The sequence below is a fragment of the Nilaparvata lugens genome, chromosome 11 (genome assembly GCF_014356525.2).
Source record: "Nilaparvata lugens isolate BPH chromosome 11, ASM1435652v1, whole genome shotgun sequence".
NCBI classification, from domain to species: Eukaryota; Metazoa; Arthropoda; class Insecta; order Hemiptera; family Delphacidae; genus Nilaparvata; species Nilaparvata lugens.
In genome coordinates this window covers 18,749,276-18,763,670 of record NC_052514.1, presented here as the reverse complement: position 1 = coordinate 18,763,670, position 14,395 = coordinate 18,749,276, and the positions used below count along the sequence as shown (strand labels likewise).

The following is a 14,395-nucleotide window of genomic DNA, read 5'->3' as shown; positions in this document are numbered from 1 at the left end:
TACCAACGCTATGCACACATGTTTAATGGAGTGGACCATCCAGGGGTGCCAATCCCCTAATTAATCTGTAATCTGCAGGCAGCAGATATTGCGAAACAACACACTGGCACTGGCTGCTGAAGGGCTCTCAAGTGTCGGCCACCCGAGGGCCAATTTCGTGCATCGTTTGATCTTCATCCGGTCGCCTTTCTAATCAAACATCAAAGTCAGCCAACAAGTCATCCTCACACCACACTCTATTAATATAATAGAGCTGATAGATAGTACGTGGTATCAACCAGGATTATCGCTTCTGTCAGTAAAACAATTGCACTGATTAGATAGCACCCGCGTTCTAGGTACGGTAGTGTATAAGTAGATTTAGCGCGCATGTTTTGAATCATGATATTCCAAAATAGGTACTTATTTTCTGAAGTTCAGCTACTAGGAACTTATAGAGATGTAGTCATGAATATAACTTGAGGGTTACGTGCGCCTCTTCATATATTCTTCCAAGTAGCATCTACGAATCAATAATTTTTTTCATTTGATGTTCAATAATCCTTTTCATTGAAGTGATTCTATTTATCGGAGCTATTTCATATAATAGACCAAATCAATAAATCGTTTAATTCCACATCTATTGATCCTTCCTTCGAAGTAGTTTTATTCATTGAAGCGATTTTATCTTGTAACCATCATGTAAACCTCGAATCTTCATTGGAAGTCTCCCACAAGCATCAATAAATGATGCTCTCTATTCGTCTCCAGTATTAGGTAGTTTAGAGTTAAAAGATACTTCAATCAAACAACTTAATCTCTCGAGTGTAATATCTTTTCTTAGAAAATATCTCATTCGAGGCTCTTTGATTTTCTTTCAAACTAGAAAAGTCATCCCCACCTTCCAACATTTCACACTTGATAATAGAAAATAGACTAAACCTGTGTTTACAAGTACCCTTGAATAGGAAAAGTTTAAAACCACTTTGAATAACACTTTTTATGCTCGTGATTGTATTCGAGAATTGGTAATTCTGTATTGAAGTCAAGAATTTATGAGAATCTTGAAGTACTCCAAGAATTTATTATAAAATCATGAAAGACCTGAAGACTTCATCTAACATACTACTGTAGCTGAAATTACCTCCTCCTTACAAATTTTTCGAAATATTGTCGAATAATTAATTCTTACTCTAGTAAGAAAAAAATTATCTAATGAATTCATGGATTCCCACAAGGGATCATTGAGAAATGATAATTCATGTATAGTATATTATGTAATCATGTAAATTATAACAAGACAGTCTCAAACAATGTGGATGATTGCAATATAGGAGAATGAGAATACAATGAAATTTTATAATAGATGTAGGCTATTCCTGTATTCAAATCCACATCTTCTCTGGATTTGGTATTTTTAAATACTCTTTCAGACTACAGTGATAATCACTACTCTCTACTATTCTCAAAATACAATCCTTTTTTAGAATACTGAAAGACATCATATACGAAACTCATGAATCAAAAACAATATCGCCATACACTAGATAAAGATGTCCCTTTTTGATACACAAACATCAACAATCAAGGCACGAAGCCAAGCAATTAAAACACATTCGCCATGCAGTACAGAGCACAGAGCACAGAGCACAGAGCACAGAGCACAGAGCACACAGTGTTGTTTGAAGTTAAACATGTCAGCCATGTCGACGAGTCATGTCGAAACATGTCACCCGGGTGCTCATGCATACTGAACACATAGAGACGTGACTGATCAACACACAACACGTGTGTGAATGTCACGTTCTAAATTTTTCAATATTCCTCCTGAACATTGAGCAACCAACCATGACGGAATTCCAATTATGCATCCAAATAAAAGCTGTCACCAACACACCTGAGCTAGTCATAAAGCTGCTTTTATATTTTCTTCGTTTATTAATTATCATCAACAGATAGAGTTCAACAAAAAAAACATACATGTACGTTCCGTGCGAAAAGAGCTTCTGGTTCAGAAACAACTCTGGACTGTATACACGGTTTTTTACACGACTAGGTAACATTGTTTGAGGTGCTATCACAAAAAGAGGCGTACAGAACCGTGCTGCTTTCACAATTGGGGAGTTGCAGAATTTAACGCTACGAAATATGGAAAAGCCCATAAAAGTTAGTAATCAATAGGGTAGTTTGTTACTCTCCTACGATCAACTGCATAAAGAAAGGATATCATCGGACATACAATACTTTATATCATACTTTATATCAATACTTTACTATCATATATACAATACTTTTTGTAAAGTATTTGTATACTATTAATTTATGCACATACTATTTGTATTTTTAAAAATACTGCATTTTTCCCAATCAAATTCTAGTAATTTTGTGAGAAACTATGATTATTGAATTTAACTTGAAAAGGGGTTGGAAAGCATTGAAAGTTATCATATTTTGAGGAAATGATTGAAACCAATCATAATTTCAAGAGTTTTATTTTGTGATACCGTAATATAGAGTCTGATATAAACCAGTAAGACTTATTTAATCTCTATAAGAAGGAGGAAACCATATTTAGAGTTGCGAAGACTCATAACATACTGAAGTAATATCCAGCCCAAGAAATGATCCAATAGAATATTTTTTGTAGCGTTGGTATCCAGATTGCTCCTTTTTATGGAGAACAAATATAAAAGTTTATGACTTTTCAGGAATAAGGGAAAGTACTCATGAGTTTTTTATTGCTTTCTTTATTTGCGCTGCAGAAAATACAATCCACAATTTTTCCCTCTATTTACATTCTCCCCTACATCTGATACGATACTCTCAAATATTTTTTCGTGAGCTTCACAGTTTAATAACGATAAATAGAGACTTCAATTGGATATGAAGTTCCGTCTGGAAGTTTACTATAAATTCATAGAAAAGTTTAATCATATTTTGAAACATTCTTACTTTTTAATGTTTTGAATACTGTAGTAGGAAGGTCTATCATTACATTTTCATTGTAATATCTTGATCAGAATGGCATAACATCTCTAGTGTTTAGAATAGGTTTCCAGTGTAACCTATTTACTGAATAGTAAACAGTTTAACTGAAATATATAATAATTTAACTATAGAATAGTTTAATTCAAAATAGAATAATTAAACTATAATTAATTTTGAAAGTAAATAAATTAAGTGAGCAGTAAATAATTTACTGAATTGCTTATTGATAGAATGTTAGGAAATCAATTGACTGAGTTTGTAACATTCATGACTATCTGCGAATTTACGAGATAAATAAAAATGTTCTACTCAAGTACTATTCAAAACGTTTAGAAAACCGATACTGTAGTTTAAAAATATTGAAAGTATGGATAATAATGATGTTTAATTTTGTGCAATCAATGAATAATAGGCTATAACCAATGTAATAGAATGGTGTTTGAAAAGTCAATGCAATGTTACTCTTATCGAATGAAATCTAAAATTATATCAACCCTCACAAGAAGGCCACATATTGTCAGATCGTTCATAATACTGGGCCAAGAAAGCATCCAGTATCGTCTCACCTAATTCTGTTAATACGGATAATATGATGTACAGAATTCAAGTATAATAAAATTAGAATAATAATGAAGACGATATATTACAGTACTATCTCATACTCAGGAAACCGTTCTAGAGGCTGTAATAAGATTAACATACTAATATGTTTGTTGTGCAAGATCGTTACATCGTTTCCTTCAAAGAGGCTAGTTTAAATTACGTTATACAAACGTTGTGGAGAACCCCTTGTTGGATATTAGTTTTTTATGATAACGTCCCCGAAGATCAAGTGGGTTTTCAAGCGAATAATGGTTTTCAATGAAAAAATAAAATTACTTGTAGTTCATTCACGGTGAAGTAATGATGTGTGATTCATAACCTAATGATAACTTCTTATCTAAATTTTGGAGAGAAATGGTACAGGCTTAGCCTAGTTTTTCTTCCATGGTCATAAATACACTATGATTATAGTGTTCTATACAAGTTAGCCTGATAGATTATTTGACGATAATGTCCCTAGAGATCAAGAAGTGAATTTTCATTGGTTCTCATTACTTGGTTCTCATTCAAAAAAAATATTATTTTAAGTTCAATCAAGTTAACCTGATAAACTAGTTCAATCGCAGTAGGACGAGGAGATCAATCCAGTTCCACTGCCACAAATAAAAAGATTTTCATTTCACTTCTGGAAATGGTATTAGAGCTAATGTATAATCTACAAAGATAAAGTAATAAATAGTTCAATCTAATCATCATCATCATCCCTCCTATTGCTCATATGAGGTTCGTACCGGCTTCATATTTATAAAAAATGTACGAATTTTACTTATAACCTGAAGTATAATTCACATAGAAGTTGGAACTTGTACATAAGGAGACGGGTATCCTAATATTCCATTGCTTGTTCAGTACACTTATCGTCGAGCTATTAGTGAAAGTGTCAATAAAGTGTGCGCTTGAAAGCAAGTTTTCAAAGTAAAAGTTAGAGAGCTGAGAGAACATATCTATTTTAAAAAAGTTTAAATGAAAAAATTGAGGGCCAGTTGAGTAAGGACTGAAGAGCGCCGAAGAGTGCAACGATTAGGAAACAAGAGGACTCTGAGGAATGCCTCCAACGCAATATTCCAAATTCCTAGTGATGTATTATAGAGTGAGAGAATATAAAATAATAACATTTCTTCTCATAAAATCTACTTATTCAGAAAGAGACCAATCTTGAGATAGAATGGATAAAATTGAAAAACAAAGTGAAATTGACACAGTTCGAGACATTGATTCCCAAATCATATTGTCATTAGTTGATAGCACAAAACTATATCAAAGAGATCATTTTAATCAATTTTCGAAAAATTTCAGTTCCTTTAAAATTTCCTTTTCGAGTAGGCATGCATGTAGATGATCCATTTGGGAGAAATATCCATGTGATTTGAAAGTAATGGAAAGAATCTGTATTTATTTGTCAATACCAAAAACAGAGCGGTAGATTTATCGGAGGATATTTTTTATGGAGAATTTTAAGTTATGACATTCACAACTATTATACTGTATTACAGTTGGAGATCGCTGGACTCTTTTTAATATTGAATGAGAGTTTTTACTAGAGATATAAATTGAAATATCGATATTGTAGAAGATTGGTAGAAAATCAAAAGAAAATAATCTTTATAAGATTCAGAGTTGGGCTAGAAGTACTTCAATCACAATGAGTGAGTATGAGTGATGTATTCGAGAAAAGTATCAACGTCGAAAAGGGATCGGAGAATTTTTAAGAAGAAGATCCGATTAGTTCAATTTATTCATGTAGAATAGGAATTTTCCAATAGTTCGAAATGGGAGAAGGATTGAAGTGGTTTTATTCGATAAAGGGTGAGAGGGTATTACATGTGAGAGAGTGTGATGGGGAAGGAGGAGGAGAAAAAGAACGGCATACAGTGCTATGATGAAGTCTTTGTGGAGACAGATGGCTCCAAGGCGATGGTATGAGTACCAGGGGAATGGATGGAGTTAGCGATTTCAGTCTTGAAATAAAGTGAGTTACCTCAACCAGAGAACCAAGATAAACTTGGAAAGAATAGAGAAGCTATCAAACTTCATTCTATTCAGCGAAGTATATTTCAACATCAATCCACCAACTTACAGGAGGAAGTAGAATCATTTTGACAACTAGTAACAATAAAAGACAGCAACGAACCTATCTGCTTCACTCACAAGGAGCTCATCTATAGATTCCATTCATGGGATGAGGAAAAAGGAGAAACTTGAACTGATATCATCATATCATCAAACAATTTTATTTATTTACGAATGATAGGAAGGGTTTGTCTTCAAATTAGGTTTTATCGGGGGATATTTCAAAACTCGCTGATTTTCAAGAGTCTGTATATTACTGATGTAATCTGGTGTTTTTAAGATAAACACCATACGATAAACCTTGAAGCTCTTCTAAATTTCAAAAGAAATTTCGATGATAGAGCCATCTGTAGACCCTTAGAGTCATCTGTCTCCGTGTCTGAAAACTCTCAGTATATTTAGATTTGGGAAGATAACGTACTGTACATGATCCGTTTCTTCCATGATAGATGTTATCAATATCAGTATGATATCAATATTCGTAGAGGGTCTACTGCAATTACACTGGCTGATGGCCTTGGCTAAGTTTCAAGTACTTCTTCAGTTCAAGAAATAAATTTGTAAGAGAAGATACCATGTGAAAAGTTGTATTATTATTTATTTTTACCTTTTGTAGCATATAGATTATTTGAATTGAGCTCTTCTCTATTATTCATTGTAATTACTCAGAATTGTTCAAGTCATAATAAGTGTGGAAGATTTCTATAGATTTGTAGGATCCTAAGAATATACAATTCGAGAATATCAAAAAATTATTCAAACTTGAGTAGAGTATATCCTCTGTTTGTTATAGTTCATGATATAATTCTTCATTATTCATTTATATTTATTCTACTTATGAAATTAATTCACAGCGCGTTTGAAATCAACTCAAGTGTAACAAAACATGCATGAAAGATAATTGATTAATATTGCAATGGATCTAGCAGTGCTTTACAGCTAGATGAGCTACAAAATTTATCATACAGGAGCGATCCAAATATTCAGATAATCCTCAAAATACGTGATTAGTCAATCACAAGAGTAGAACAGCGAATATGTCAGGCGAAAAGACGACGGAATTTCCATGAATTAATTTTACAGCTTATTCATGCGTGAATTAATGAATTCGATGCTCAATGAAGCGCAATGTTTTGAAACTCGTCAGAGTTGTTTCAAGCACTCACTAATCGCCGAATTTAATCGGGAATCCATCGAATGGAAACAAACGAATCAATTTATTGTGATTTGATGGCTCAGCAAATTGTGAGGTTGACGATTCACTCACTCATCATTTGCGAAGGCTCTGAAGAATGGCATGTAATCAACAATCAAATCGCATCAAATATTGTGTATGTGCTGCATACTGTACACTTGTATACTGTATGCTGTATCAACTTGTATATGTGTGAGGAGAGACCTCCACAATCACAATAAACATGCATGACAATATATACTGTACATTTTCTGTATCATTGATCATGGTGTATAATCAATGCAGTATTTTACACTGATACAAAATTTCCAGCTTCTGGCCAGTTTGAGGGGCTTCTTTTTCTATTGTAGATATGGAAGGTCAATACATTTCTGGTTTTGTATATTGTGTATTCCATTGGTAATGTATCAATCAGTCTGGTGGAGTTTGATGCCCGGTTGCAGAGTCGACAAATAACGTCGTCCAGCGCGGACTCAACTATTTAACAGGTCAATTTCGTTGCAGAGACGTTCTGTTAGCTATTGCTCTGCCGATAGGTAACAGCGCGCCAACAAACAGGTTTTTCCGTTGCAGAGACGAAAAACCTACAGGCAGATGACGTCATCTGAGGCTACCAAAAACTAAAAGTGCTCTTTATTTGAATGCCCAAAATCGTGCTTATAAATCCACTATACATTCGCGCCAAGTGTATTTTAAGGATATGTTGACTTGTTTTAAAAGACAGACGAAAATGGTCATACATAATAGTTGATTACATTATAATAACGTTAACTATTTGAAACTGTAGATAAAGTGTGAATAAACTGAATAAAATATCATTGACTATTCGAGTAGCTTGAAAGAAGATGTAATACAATTTTTAATGAATTGTATAATTTAATACATTTGAATAATCAATTATTATTCATTTTAATAATAAGCACCGTATGCAGAGTCATTAGAAAAATATCTTTTGAACTGGCTGCTTTGCTTCCAAGATATTATATCAAAATGCCAGAAGGTGATGAAATAATTCTGGTCAAATTTTTATTTAATCAATATTATACAATAATAAATACACCACACTTATTTTACTTCTACCTCTAATTTTATTTTACTTAATTCATTCATTTAGCTATCAAAAACTCAAACCAAAACCAAATGAAACAACATAATGTGTAAGAAAAATACTATTTCACAGCATTCAGTGTGAATCTGAATAGGAATTGCCTATTTCAGAAACTAGAATGACTGGAAGTCTTGAGAAGGGAGATATTAAGATTGAATAGAGAAAGTAATTTTCATTGAAGAAGTAATCATTAAATCGTTTAAAACTCAATTCAAATACAGAATTATATGATTATTTTCAATTGACATAACTTATTTTAATCTAAAGTGATGATAATGCATAAATATTTTCAGTCTACTTGCTTCAACAGCCCTACTTCATTCTATGGCTCGACGATACACGCATATCCAGGTTTTGTTTCTTGATCCTTCCATGGAAAACAAAGGAGCGAATTAATCAGATCCCAATGAATTTTGGAGGCTCTAAGCGTAGCTCTACCCACTCTCCTGCATCTATACATGCAAACCTTATCATATGAGGCCTGTAGAACATATATCTATGAAGAGAATGTCTTGTTTTATTCATCAGTGTCGGATAAACGCATGAATACACTAAATTAGATTCACAGAGCGCCTCTACTTGTGTGGTGTTTGATGGTATCTAGTTTTTCATCCAGTCCACCACCACTAAACTGGATATATTCCTCTCTGATTTGCATATGAATTATGGCTGAGCACTGCTAAGCCCTAAATGTGTGCAAATGAAATTTTGCGGACGTGCCACACGTTTGTGATTCATAAATCGGCCTGAATAATATAAGGAGAATGTCAGTTTCTCTGTATTATGAGTCTTAGCTATATGACCTCAGCGACTTCTCCAAGGGAGATAGTAATGAATTGCATGAGGAATATAACAGAGTTGAGAAACTTGATTAACTTGGAGCGTAAATTATTTAATACTATTTAAAAAGAGCAAGCCTATAATAAGATTTGAATACAATTACGGAAAATTGATGTAGCTTTACAGATTGAGATGATTTCCTAACTAAACAATAAAATCATTTTTTGGTGAAGAAAATGCTTCAAGCTCCACAAAGGTAGAGTTTGAAATGTGAAAATAGTGAAGGAGAATGAAAAGACTGTATCATATAAGGGTTTCAAGCAAGGTGATGTTTCTTATTTTTAAAGCTCATAGGAAGAGGTTGAACGAGGTTGAACAACTTTTTCTCAAGAAGCTTTTCATTCACTTTCCCGAATCAACAAACACACAGGGCTAATCGTTATGTGCATTGTGGTTGATATTGTGTTGGGATTTGAAAAGCAATGTGGATTCATGCTGAAGGGATCTCTTGCAGTCACAAAAAAAATTGCAGTCACAATTTCTGAAATACAATTTCACAAATTTGCAAATACAGTTTGAGAATTAGGTACTCTCTCTAGATATAAATATTCACAGGGGTATCGAAGCTAGTTTGGATGAATAAATAGCATGTGGAACTGACAACGTCTTGTTCTTTCTTCACCTCAATTCACATTGTATTTAATAGATTGATTCAGAAATCTTCAAATATGAAAAGCTGTGAAACTCCATTTCACATGAGTTGTTCTACCACATCATAGTTACTAATACAAAGAGGGGTGAGAAAATATCATTTACATTTGAGAAAAATTGCTGCATAATACTCGTAGTACATTATAATGACTTGCTATTGAGTTTGCCAAACTCGATTACTGATTGTATGAGTGTGAGTGAGCTGCAAAAATAAGAGGAAAAAATGAATACAATTTGTGTCTGTTGCTAATGATAAGAACTTCCACCCCGAATAGAATCTGAATGACAGGAGAAGTTTGTACACAAAAAGGCCTCTTTCTCCATTGGATTTCTTCCGGCCTGCCTACGACACAGTTGAGTAGGAATTAATCAGATCTGTCTGCAACAAACTAAACTCCCAACTGAAACTGAGCTGATTTTCAGTTTGAGATTGGAGCAGAATTTTCTATAGGGAGTGCGAAACGTGACAGAAACCAGAAACTGCGAAAATAATGATCCACTCTCATCTGAAAAATGGTTCCGGAAAAACTTTCATTCGAGCACACAATACAAAGCGGAAGCTGACTTTTCTTTTGTCGAAACAATTGACTGGCTGCTTCATTAATCTGTTGCCAAGTTTACTTTACTCTTGGCACTTGTCCCCGGCCCCATTATGGCAGCGACATTCGACCCTCCATTCAAAAGAAAAATATTTACGTTTGTAAACTTGGTGGTTTTCTGTTCATTTCATTTTTCCTCTTTACAATTCCCGATTTGAGCTGAAAATGTAAGTCTCATTCAGGATCATGTCTTCTATGAGCTTGAGTGATGGTTTTAAAATAGACAATTAAGGTAGGCGCACACAGATCGTCATCGGACGGACGGCACGCATCGGACGGATCGGACGAATAGATTTGATGCATACCTATGGATAGGTATGCGCACTCCAATTGAAAACAATGCATCAAATATATTCGTACGATCCGTCCGATGCGTGCCATCACTCATTGCGCATACCGATGGATTGATTGATTGTTCGAGTGCTTTATTTAAGCAGATTACAATAAGAGGTAATATACAAAAATAATGGATGTGAGACAACCTACATGTTAAGAATCCGCAAGGGAGTAGGACTAGGAAGTAAGAAACAATCAATGTTATCTATGCAGCTGAGCAGTAATTGATGAAAAACAGGGCTTAAGGGATCAACATTATTCATCTAATTCCTTGATCATTATTGAATCAAATATTGAACAAAATTGCAAAGTGTAGAACTATTTCCATTGGAAAACCGAGCACTTTCTATTTAAGCTCTCAATCTCTAATCTTTGGAAAGGAATTAGGCACAACAAAAATGTCTTATATCATCACTGTTTTAATCTTGAATCTGAAATCATAACTAGTATGAATCAAGAAATATAAATAAAATATCTAAGTACCCTTCTTAAGAATTTTTACTCACAACTTCAATGTAATTTGCATTAGTAGTATGAATCTTCTATAGCCAGAAATGATGTACTGTAACAGGAACCCGATAAGCCTCTCATGTAGACTTAGAGGCAAGTGAGCAAGTGGAACAAGTGATCTTCTCAGAATAACTTGGTAAGTCTCCTCAAAATATTACCAAGGGTGTACTGCAGCATAGAGCTATTCAATTTTTCCGAGAAGCTTTTTGCAAGTTTGTTATTCAAGTTGAGCGCTGGCACGCAAAGTTCTTTTCACTCGAAAAAAGTTGATATGTTCGCCGCCTACCCATGTAAATATTTGCTCTATCGCAATACAATAAAGGCTGCCTGTGGGAAGTTGGTAGAGTATTTCAAGGGTGTAGAATGAAATATTGAAGGAAAGCACCTCGCTTGCTGACGTCAAAAGAAAACTTTGTCAAGTGAAGAACTTGCACGTGATAGTACCTACCCTTCACTATCACTACTAGGTGTAAATGGCATAAATCACACTCTTGAATAGCTCCACTTCTTCTTCAGATATAATAGGGCTCTTGAATAGACAGCTGCGGTATGTCATAACCAGAAATTCTCTAACAAAAGTCGAGAATGTATAAGAATGAAGCAAGTATCTAGAGACTTGAAAAGTAGTGTAGTTCGATGGTTTTCTTAAAATACTTGGGTTTTTCCAATGAAATAAGAAACTTCTTCACAAAATTAATTTAGATTATTACTACTTGATTATGTTCTAATTAGATCTAACATTTCACTTCTATCATAGCTCAACGATTGACTGCTATTGTGGAAAATTAATTTTTTTTCTTCACATCAATATTTTTTTTCTTAATCCTTATCAACTTCACTATAATATTCAAATTTTACAATACTTTTATGTTCGAATTTCTTAGTAAACATCCTATATTTAAAATATTACAAAGAAGACTAGTCAAAAATAGATTGTACTCATGCCTATACCGGTAGTCTTTTTTGAGTTTATTATACAGTAATGGAAAAATTGTATAAGATGAGTAATAAATAAAAACTAGGTTCAATTTGAAGATTAGATTACTAGAATCATACAGCATAAGCATACAGCATACTTATTCTTTTTCTTAAGCAATAGATGCTCAGATTTTCAATAATTTAACTTACTGTCCATTCTGAGTTTCTTAAGAATAAATATTTGTGTGGCCGTAAAAAATGTAAGGCTCTTTTTTCTACTCTAAACGGAAATATTTTGAGGAGATAACTTTTCAAAGTTATCTAATATTATCAGTAGGCTACCATCATTTCGATAATAAATATCTGACCTCAAGCTTAAGCGAAGATATATTGAAATGAATGAAAATTAAAACAAAAATAATTCCTTAATTCCAAAACAATGTCATTTTTTTATTGACTGTTGATTGCTGCATTTTAATTGAATTAGATTTCTTAGATGAATATCATAACCATGTAGAAGATCATGAGAATATTCATAATAAAAAACACCACTCTATTTGATACTGCAATTCAAGCGATTAAGCCTAGTCCATGATTGGTCATCACATTTCATGACAGTTATTTAATTGAAAAATTTTAATACTACGGCTCGTTTATCAAAAATCTGTAACATCAATCAATCGATCAATAAATCAATGATGATTGGCAATAACGCATCACATTCTTCACCAAGTTTTCTATAAACGGAATCAGAGTCTGAAATCAGGATTTGTTTACGATTCACAGGAAATTGGATTTTGGGTGAAAATTGAATTAATTTAGAGGAATATCAAGTTACCTGATGAATTTAAAAATTTAAATCTTCAGAGCTTTAAAACGCTAACAAAATATAAAATTAGTTCATAAAATACCTAACTTAGTTCATAAATACCTAAATACTAATTAATTAGTTCATAAAATTAATTCGATTTGATTTTTCCGTGCTTATGAAGGCTTTGATAAGAATTACTGTCATCACTGATGTCATTAATTTGTAGCATTTAAGTAGACATATGAGGGGAAGCCCATTGTCTCCATTCCTATAAATAAATTTATGAATTATTTATATACTTGGAAAGAAGTCAATCTCGTTCAGTATTTGATAATATGATGCTTGTTTCATGTTTCCAATTCATATTTTTGTTTATTGAGTACGGTATTGATGATTAGCATTTAGTGTAGGTATGTGAAGATAACGTTTCAAATCAAAACTATTACAGCAATATTTGACAAAAGGAAATGAATTTTTGAAGAATTACACTAAAATTTAAACTTTAACATGTTTTTTTCTTGAGAAATGAAACTATTCAGACGATAAGCAAGTTTACATACCTGGAATATGGTTCTAGAATTTCCACCACAAAACTTGGTAGAAAATTCTAGCAATATTAATATTCAACAATATTAATTATATTGATGGATTCACTATAAGGTCTTCTGTTTATTTGTAAAATTGAACGTGTTTTATTGGTTATGAATATATTTATGAATTATTCATTCATAAAATCCTTGCGTTATCTCTTATCTAACAGTATATAATTCCTGTTAATGAGAAGAATGATATTGATATCCAGCCTATGCCGCCTATTATGGAAGAGAATTGAAAATATTAAAGATGGAAGATTTATTAGAAACTGCTGGAGTATTATTACTGTATAATAATTATTTAAATATTCAATGAAGTCCTTAGAACTTATTTATATAGCTTTTATTGTATATTTAAAATAATTATTTTACAGTAATAATAACATTAATTTCTGAGTTCTAAAATACTTTTAGCAACAAATAATAAGGTTATAATAACATCTCTAAAAATTTATTTCCGAGAACTTTGAAATTTACTCACATTTCCTCTGTGATCTTTAGACAAAAAAGTTTCTATTTGCCGTCTCGGGAATGTTATGCCCGGTTGTGATTCTAGATCACGTGACAAGTTTCACAACTGCATGTTGGGAAAGCAACTACTGCCGCTGGAAGTGAGCGCTGAAAAGCCTCAAGCACTTGCGCAGTGATGCCAAATGGAAATCTCCCTTTTTGAAGGCCCAAAAGTACCTTCAGCAAGTGGAAATTCCCCTATTCGATGATACTGTAATTGACACGATGGTTATGAGAAAAGAGTTTTGATGAGTTTGGTTGAATTTTTGAAAATTGGTTCAAAGTTTTGCAAGCTTCAATTTTTTTTAATCTATATGGTATACTGTAGTTTCAACAATAGTTTTCTCATTGTTTGGTAGATAACTTTATTAGGCCTCCTAATATTTCAACATTCACTTCAAACTGTCAGCATTGGTTGACTGGGAGGCATAGGTAAAGTTCAGTAAATATAAAGTAAAGTCAATATAATTATAAAGTTCAGTAAAAAGTTAAGTTAATATATAAAGTTCAGTCAATCAGTTGCATTAATAAAGTTATCTACTAAACAATGACAATCAAACTATGATTGAAACTATGCCATTATAGATACTTAAACAGATTGATTCAACCATATTTTGAAACAATAGGTCTATATCATGTTCAACAGGATGAGGAATGAGTGGAGCATTTGTCAAGTCAGCCTAC

General features: G+C 32.9%; 2 protein-coding genes across 6 annotated transcripts in view; both read right to left on the bottom strand.

The window, feature by feature from the left end:
* Positions 1–13,812, bottom strand: part of LOC111064110 (PPE family protein PPE2) — a 143,145-nt gene extending 129,333 nt beyond the window's left edge. For 3 of the 5 annotated variants that reach the window (XM_039437764.1, XM_039437762.1, XM_039437768.1), the window contains exon 1: positions 13,683–13,812. The gene's annotated coding sequence lies outside the window, so the exon portion shown is untranslated. The remainder of the gene's footprint in view (positions 1–13,682) is intronic. The other 2 variants (XM_039437763.1, XM_039437766.1) reach the window with 1 other exon arrangement.
* Positions 1–14,395, bottom strand: part of LOC120353649 (serine-rich adhesin for platelets-like) — a 72,201-nt gene that overhangs the window by 39,742 nt on the left and 18,064 nt on the right. The gene's annotated exons all lie outside the window — the stretch shown is intronic.